Source organism: Babylonia areolata, chromosome 15, assembly GCF_041734735.1.
Source record: "Babylonia areolata isolate BAREFJ2019XMU chromosome 15, ASM4173473v1, whole genome shotgun sequence".
NCBI classification, from domain to species: domain Eukaryota; kingdom Metazoa; phylum Mollusca; class Gastropoda; order Neogastropoda; family Buccinidae; genus Babylonia; species Babylonia areolata.
The window spans coordinates 30375573-30382969 of NC_134890.1; the positions used below are offsets into that span (position 1 = coordinate 30375573).

A 7397-nucleotide genomic window follows, 5' to 3' on the forward strand; every position below is an offset into this window, starting at 1 on the left:
ACACACACACACACACACACACACACACACACACACGCATGCACCCCCCTCCCACACACAAACACACACAGCCGGAAATATATGTTATATCATTGTACTATGTATTATACTATGTTAATCAGTGTATTATATTATTATTATTGTATTATGTATTATATTATACAGAGATGGATCTATCTACACACGTAGAGGCCAGGTCAAACCGCCCTAAATGTGTTCCAACCGCCCCCAAACCCGCTAAGCCCCTTACCCCTCCGGGGCGACCCCCCCCCTCACTCACCCCCCAACCCCCCCTCAACCACCCACGATCATTCAATGCCTGAAAGTCCAGTCGTTCAAACAGCAATGCATGATGACTTTTTCCATAAAGTAACTGAAAAATGTCATCGCTTGAGTTCAGTTGTTCGCCAGCATGAGCTCAGATCCCGTTATCATGTGGGTTTTTTAAAATTTATCTTTTTTTTCTTATTTTTCTTCTTCTCACTTTGACTGTATCATTTTCTCCCTGATCGTCTCCTTTTCCAGGTCAACTTGTACGACCCTCGGTGTGTTCGACACACATTTTGCGTCAATGGAAAGTCGAGGTACTGGTCAAATTCTTTTTATGCCTATGTGAAATTTAGTCTTATCTTTGAGAGGCGGTTCAGCATCAAATTTCATTTCAATCTCTAAGACTAAGTTTCACATGAGATACATGCAAGACGCAGAATGCTAGGTGTTTTGCGTTTGTTTTTTGTGTGTGTGTTTAATCTAGTGAATGCTGACCACAGACCGAAGCTTCCAAAATCATATTACATATCAATAATAAGCATAAATCGCCATTACTCTATGTTTTAAGTGTAGCTATGTCAAACTTGAAGATGAACATCGTTACATTTTAAAGTTTTCTTTCAGTTTTTGACAAACACTGAAGTAAATATCCGATTACAGTTTTCTGCAGACGTTGAAATGCCGGTTAAAATTTCGAACATCATTTAACACCAGTAGTAAACCCCACCTCACAAATTGAGATTTGTCCGGAAGGCTTGCAGTTGCAGTTGTGTAATCCTTCGTAAAGGGTGTTTTCTTCTTTTCGTGTCTTTTTATTATTGTACTTTGCCAGTTTAATGTTGCTTGGAAATTGATGACGTGTTCAGTGTTTTATTTATTTATTTTTTCATATTTCCTGAAATAAACGAATCTTGTTTTGTCTGTCACCTAATTGTTTGATATTTAAGCTGTCTTTACTATCCCTACCTTTCATCAGCATCTCTAATTTAAGCATATGTTTGTGAAATAATTTTTAAAGTGACGGCTGAATTACTGTTTGCGTGCACTTAACTCTTTTCATCCTCCACCAAATCGCAATATGTCATTAATTTTCTGTATGCTTACATTATTTGTTAGTTATCCTTTTACTCGTGGGCTCCATCATTTCCCCCCCCTTTAAATGATATTGCATAATTTCTATTCACCCATCTCACCCGCCGATAAATCACAGCTGGAGTGGTACAGAATTTCACAAGACACAGACTCAAAACGGGTACATGAATCCCGCTGCTTTGCGCGAGAGCGTGCTTCGCCGCCACTCAAAGTTTGCAAGCACGTTTGGCAAGTCAGTGTTGCCGGATGTTGGCCTACTGTGCCGCTTGGAGACAGACAAATATTTCAGCGTGTAGGCGAACTGGGCGTGTCACTTGTTCGAAAATGTAATGCAAAGGGGATGAGAGAGATAATTATGGACTGATATTAGAGCTATTCTTACAGTTGCCGTTTGTTGAGTACACATACAAGTCTGAATGCAGCGCCGACAAAATCGTCTGCTCAGAGCTTTCCATTCAAGTTTGAACCTACACGGTTCAGAGGTGTTAAAGCTCTGGCTAGGGAAAAAAACGCGTGCACGCCTGAAGTGTGGATGATCAACGACTGAAGCATACTACTGGTAAAGGAACAGAGCGGTTTTTTTAAGTGATCAACTGAGTGAACGAACTGGGCGCCACCGTCTGCTGAGATTGGTTGCAGACGACACCGCTGCACCGCATGTCTGTCTGATCAGGTGAGGCTGTCTAGAGATGTTCATTGATGGAAATTTCCGCGCTGATCGATCGCTGAATGTGACTGGGTGACGGTGCAGACTACGACCGTGGGAACATCGAGCTCGCCTTTGCTGTATGTGTGTCACAAAATCAAAGTCTGAATACCTAAAGCTGCCGATATCTGGATTTTAGATCCCCACAATGCCTATCGTGAGCTTAATGGAAAAGAAAGGGGTGTTTGGGTAGTAGTTGATACTTGTGTGTGAATCTCTGCAGAGGAGTTGGAACCGATGTATGTGGAAGGTGGTAGGGGATGATCTCAGTGAAAAGTTCTGACGGGGATCTGCTCGTGTGTTACTCAACTACTTGTTACATTACAAGATTGGTTAGTCATGCTAGATGAGAAGGTACCAGTCGATGCAGTCTACCTTGATCTAAGGAAAGCTTTCGATACAGTTCCCCATTACAGACTCATGAATAAACTAGGAGGTTATGGGATAAAAGGCAAGCTACTATTGTGTGGATCAGAGACTTTCTAAATGGAAGATCACAGTTTGTAAGTGTAAATAGTAGTAAATCATCAAAGGTTAAGCAAACTAGTGGTGTACCACAAGGTAGTGTTCTTGGCCCAACCTTGTTCATATACTTTATAAATGATCTGCCTTGTGAGGTAGATTGTAAAGTAAAAATTTTTGCAGACGACACCAAGGCTTACTCTGCCATCCGAAATATAGAAGATAGAGATCACTTGCAAATGTGTATACATAATCTGGTTAAATGGACAAATACTTGGCTGTTGCAATTTAACAGCGAGAAATGCAAAGTTCTGCACCTTGGAAAGAATAATCCACAGTATCAGTACACGATACAGGAAAAGGGGGTAACTCAAACAATGGATAGTACAACAGCGGAAAGAGATTTAGGGATCACGATGGATCCAGAAGTAAGCTTTGAGGCACATATAAATAATATAGTGAAAAAGGAAAATCAAATTTCTGGTCTTCTTGTGAGAACTAGAACTAATAAATCTCCCGAAATTATGATTCCATTGTTCAAAGCTCTGGTTAGACCCATTATTGAATATGGAAACTCAGTATGGTGCCCTTACCTTAAAAAGCACATAAATATGATTGAAGGAGTTCAACGCAGATTTACCAAGTGTATAACTAGTAATACTAATAGTACTCGTGATCTTAGTTATGAGGAGCGCCTGGCTCTTTTTAATATGCCTAGCCTAGAGTTTAGAAGATTAAGAGGTAATCTCATTGAAGTATATAAGATCATGCACAATATTTATGATCCTTGCACCACCTCTTCCTTGTTTACTATGGCTAACTACGATAAAACTCGAGGGCACAACTTCAAAATAAACAAAACTAATTTCGTAACTAACCGGTTCCGCAAGTTCTTTACTAACCGTATCATAAATCTGTGGAATAACCTTTCCTATGACACCATCAATGTACCATCGGTAAATGCCTTCAAAAATCACATTGACAAAAAGTTTAAGAACCATGTATTTTCCACAGAGTTAAATCTTTATTGAGCTGTAGATAAATATAGTATACACTATGCCAGATTTAAACAAGGGTCTGTTCACAACAAGTGATCCAAAAGCACATAAATGGACACTGATTATGAGGGCAAAAGGCTTTTAGCCTATAGCCAAACATTTCTGTGATTCTGTGATACGGGGTTGGGGCATTCAGCGCAGTGAGTGGTTATCGAACTGTTTGTAATAACGTTTGAATTTAATCCGACCACAATCTGTTCACCCAGTCACTCACACACAGAAATGCACAAGAAATCTAGACAAACATGAAAATGTTATCTTTTTCACACACACACACACACACACACACACACACACACACACAAACACATGCATGCATTATGACATTTTTCTTGGGGAGGTTATTCCTTTCTTTGGGATTACATATCTACTTCACTTCACAGCATGCATTATATGTGAACCAGATGTGTCATAATCATAATGGCATTGTTTAATTTGATCACTTGTAATTTATTAATTTACCCCAGACATTTGAGTACATTTGTATTTATGCGCATGTTCTGTCATGAAGACTTCTTTCTAATGAAAGGTTTTGAGAATGTGTCACAAATAATAATATTTGAAAATAAAAGGTGTTCTCTTTTCAATGTGATAATTGAAATCATAAGAACACATGTCATTAACTATTAAAGTAGACTTATACTTGCTTTCTATATAGAGTGGGATTGAAAAGTAATAACATTTTTGGAGGAAATTAATCTGTCAAAAAAGTGAGTTCAATTAATATTGATTACTGAAAGTCTCTCTATTCCATGTGCACATGAATTGAATGAATGAATTTTATTTCTGAGGGTAATAGAATAAGCAACAATCCTTTTTTTCATCCAGCCCCCTAAAGGAGAAAATTGGGAAAAAATTTAAACAAATGAATTGCAAATTGCATCACACAACATCAAACAAGAAAGGAAGAAAAAAAATCAAAGCATCACATTCATTACAAATCATGGAAACGACTACATGGAAATTGTACACATAAATGCGAACACACTCTTTAGAATAACGTATATGTGCGGAAAAAATGTAGAGAAAATAAAGAAAGACAGACAGACATACAGAAAAGCAGAGACATAGAGGGAGGATGGAGAGACATCTTTGAGAACAGTACCATCATATGAATTTCTTAATTCATAGACAGAAATAGCAAAGTTTTCCATCAGATACTCATGATACATTTTTTTTCTTTCTTTTTAAAAAACAAACAAACAACCCATTGTAATGTTGCATGAACATTGAAACTAGATATGTTCCAGAGACTAGAGTAAGCGAGACTAGATTTAAATAGGCTTGGCAGAGACTAAGAGAGAAAGAGAGAGAGAGGGAGAGAGAGAGAGAGAGAGAGAGAGGGGAGAGAGATTTAAGGAATCAGACACAGCAGTTTACTGTTCAGAAATGAGAAATCTACACAATCTGTTCCAGTAACTCATGAACTGTTGTCTCCATCTTTGAAACTTTCAGCTTTCTGAATACAAAGAGTGATAGTGGAAGGTGCTGTGAAAAGAAATGGCATGGTTTCAGAAAAAAAAGTGCAACAGAGGGACTAGGCACATCTGAAACTCCAAAAGTTGCTCAGCAGTTCCTCTCTAGAACCCTCTGAATGGATCAGTTTCAGGTTTTGTGGGTCACTGATATATTAGTTCAGGTATACACTACCTAAAAAGGCAGTCCAGTGTGTGTGTGTGTGTGTGTGTGTTGTGTGTGTGTGTGTGTGTGTGTGTGTGTGTGAGAGAGAGAGAGAGAGAGAGAGAGAGAGAGAGAATGAAACCACCAGGGTGGGGTCACAGACCTCCAGTAAAGAGCATATTGCAAAAACAAAACAAAGGGAAAACAACAACAAAACATCAAACAAGCAAACTTTAAAAAAAAAAAGAAAAAGAAAAAAAAAGAGAAGAAAGTCCCACACTAATACAAGTATGGTTTTGATTTTTATTGACTCACTTGTGTAAACAAAGTGAGTCTATGTTTTAACCCGGTTTTCGGTTGTCTGTGTGTGTGTGTGTGTGTGTGTGTCTGTGTGTCCGTGGTAAACTTTAACATTAACATTTTCTCTGCAAATACTTTGTCAGTTGACACCAAATTAGGCATAAAAATAGGAAAAATTCAGTTCTTTTTAGTCATCTTGTTTAAAACAATATTGCACCTCTGGGATGGACACAAAAAAATAAAGAATGAAGCCTAATTATATGCAAACTGCATTTACTGTTATATTTATATTTTTTGTATTCTCTAAACTTGGCACTTTGATCTGATATTCTGACCCAACAGCTAGAGCAGTCATTATTATCATTTTTGTTCAAACAGGAACTTCTTTTGCTAAGCATGGAAGTTTTATTTATTTTGCAAACGTTTTGGTGCAGATAGTAAAAAAGGGAAAGTACTCTGTAATGCTAGGGGAGTTAATTTGCTTTAAACTGATCTTTCTCATCTTAAACATTACATTTTGAAACAAGAGAGGCAAGGCCTTCAAGACTCACTTGTGATACACTTTAAAAAAAAAATCCAAGCTTTTTATATATTGAGTATAATTTCAAAATGTAATGTTTAAGATGAGAAAGATCCCTAGCATTAATTACAGAGTAATTTCCCTTATTTTACTGTCTGCACCAAAACGTTTGTAATAAACAAAACTTCCATGCTTAGCAAAAGAAGTTCCTGTTTGAACAAAAAATGATAATAATGACAGATCTTTTGTTGGGTCGAATATCAGATCAAAGTGCCAAGTTTAGAGAATACAAAAAATATAAATATAACAGTAAATGCATTATACTCAATACATAAAAAGCTTGGATTTTAAAAAAAAGTGTATCACAAGTGAGTCTTGAAGGCCTTGCCTCTCTTGTTAACCCATTGTAGAAAGTCAGGAGCAGAAGCCACTCCAGTTGATAGTTATTTTCCTAACCATTGCAGAGTGCTCTCTCTCTCAGTCTCTGTCTCTCTCACTTTCTGTCTGTTTTCTGAAAAAAACTCTACATGCATACTCGAAGTTGAAGTTGGACAATGTGTCTTAGGAACATTTGGATTGTGTCTCTCTGAAACTTTTGGATACTTGAAATGTGTGTCTGAATGATCTTTAATTCTTTGTGTGGAGTAGATGTTTCAGTGGATTGTGGGAAAAGTCTTAATTTCATTGGCTGGCATCGCAAGAATGACATAACAACTTAAACAAGGACCAATGAGATTGCCTCTGGTAAGAATTCATTACTGGGAGTAGCATAAGCCCCCCCACCCCCTTTGATCTAGCAGATGACAAGTTTGTATCAATGAAAATATGTAAAGTTTTATTTATTATTTTAATTCTAAAATTAACATTGATGCTCTTGATAAAACATCACTTCACCCTGTTGTAGTACTGACCCGGTTTTGCAGGTAATTTTTCAAAAGACTGTACTACGCCAGTGATGCAAGGTCTGGCTCTGAAATGACCCCTGTAACACCCAGCAAGCAAAATGGCTTGTACCTAAAGACACTAGGTCAACAGTATGTGACACATGGTGCAGGGTAATGATCATGGCTGGGTAGGGTTGGTAAGTGGGAGATGATTTAATTACCCAAATCTGAGGGACATAGGGAAAATCGATAGGGACCCGGGTCCACAAAGCCAAAAAAAAAAAAGGAAAAAAAGAAGGGGCTTAATGGACTGGGCGGTGTGCACTGATTGCTGTTGTGTTCCCCCTACTACATGGCAATTCGTTCTCTTCCGGCCTTTGAGAGCCCAGGAGCATTAGATGCTGTGTGCAGGCAAATGGATGGATGAAGAGGGTGCATTGATGCATGGGGGTGGAAAGCAAACAAAGCTCTTGTTTCCATGAGCA

The 7397-nt window shown here is 38.1% G+C and overlaps 1 protein-coding gene across 2 annotated transcripts in view; it reads left to right on the top strand.

Annotated features, from left to right (window-relative positions):
- Window positions 1-1587: 1587 nt before the first annotated feature.
- LOC143290552 (membrane progestin receptor gamma-like) overlaps window positions 1588-7397 on the top strand; it is a 56738-nt gene continuing 50928 nt past the window's right edge. For both annotated transcript variants that reach the window (XR_013056415.1, XM_076600093.1), the window contains exon 1: window positions 1588-2035. The gene's annotated coding sequence lies outside the window, so the exon portion shown is untranslated. The remainder of the gene's footprint in view (window positions 2036-7397) is intronic.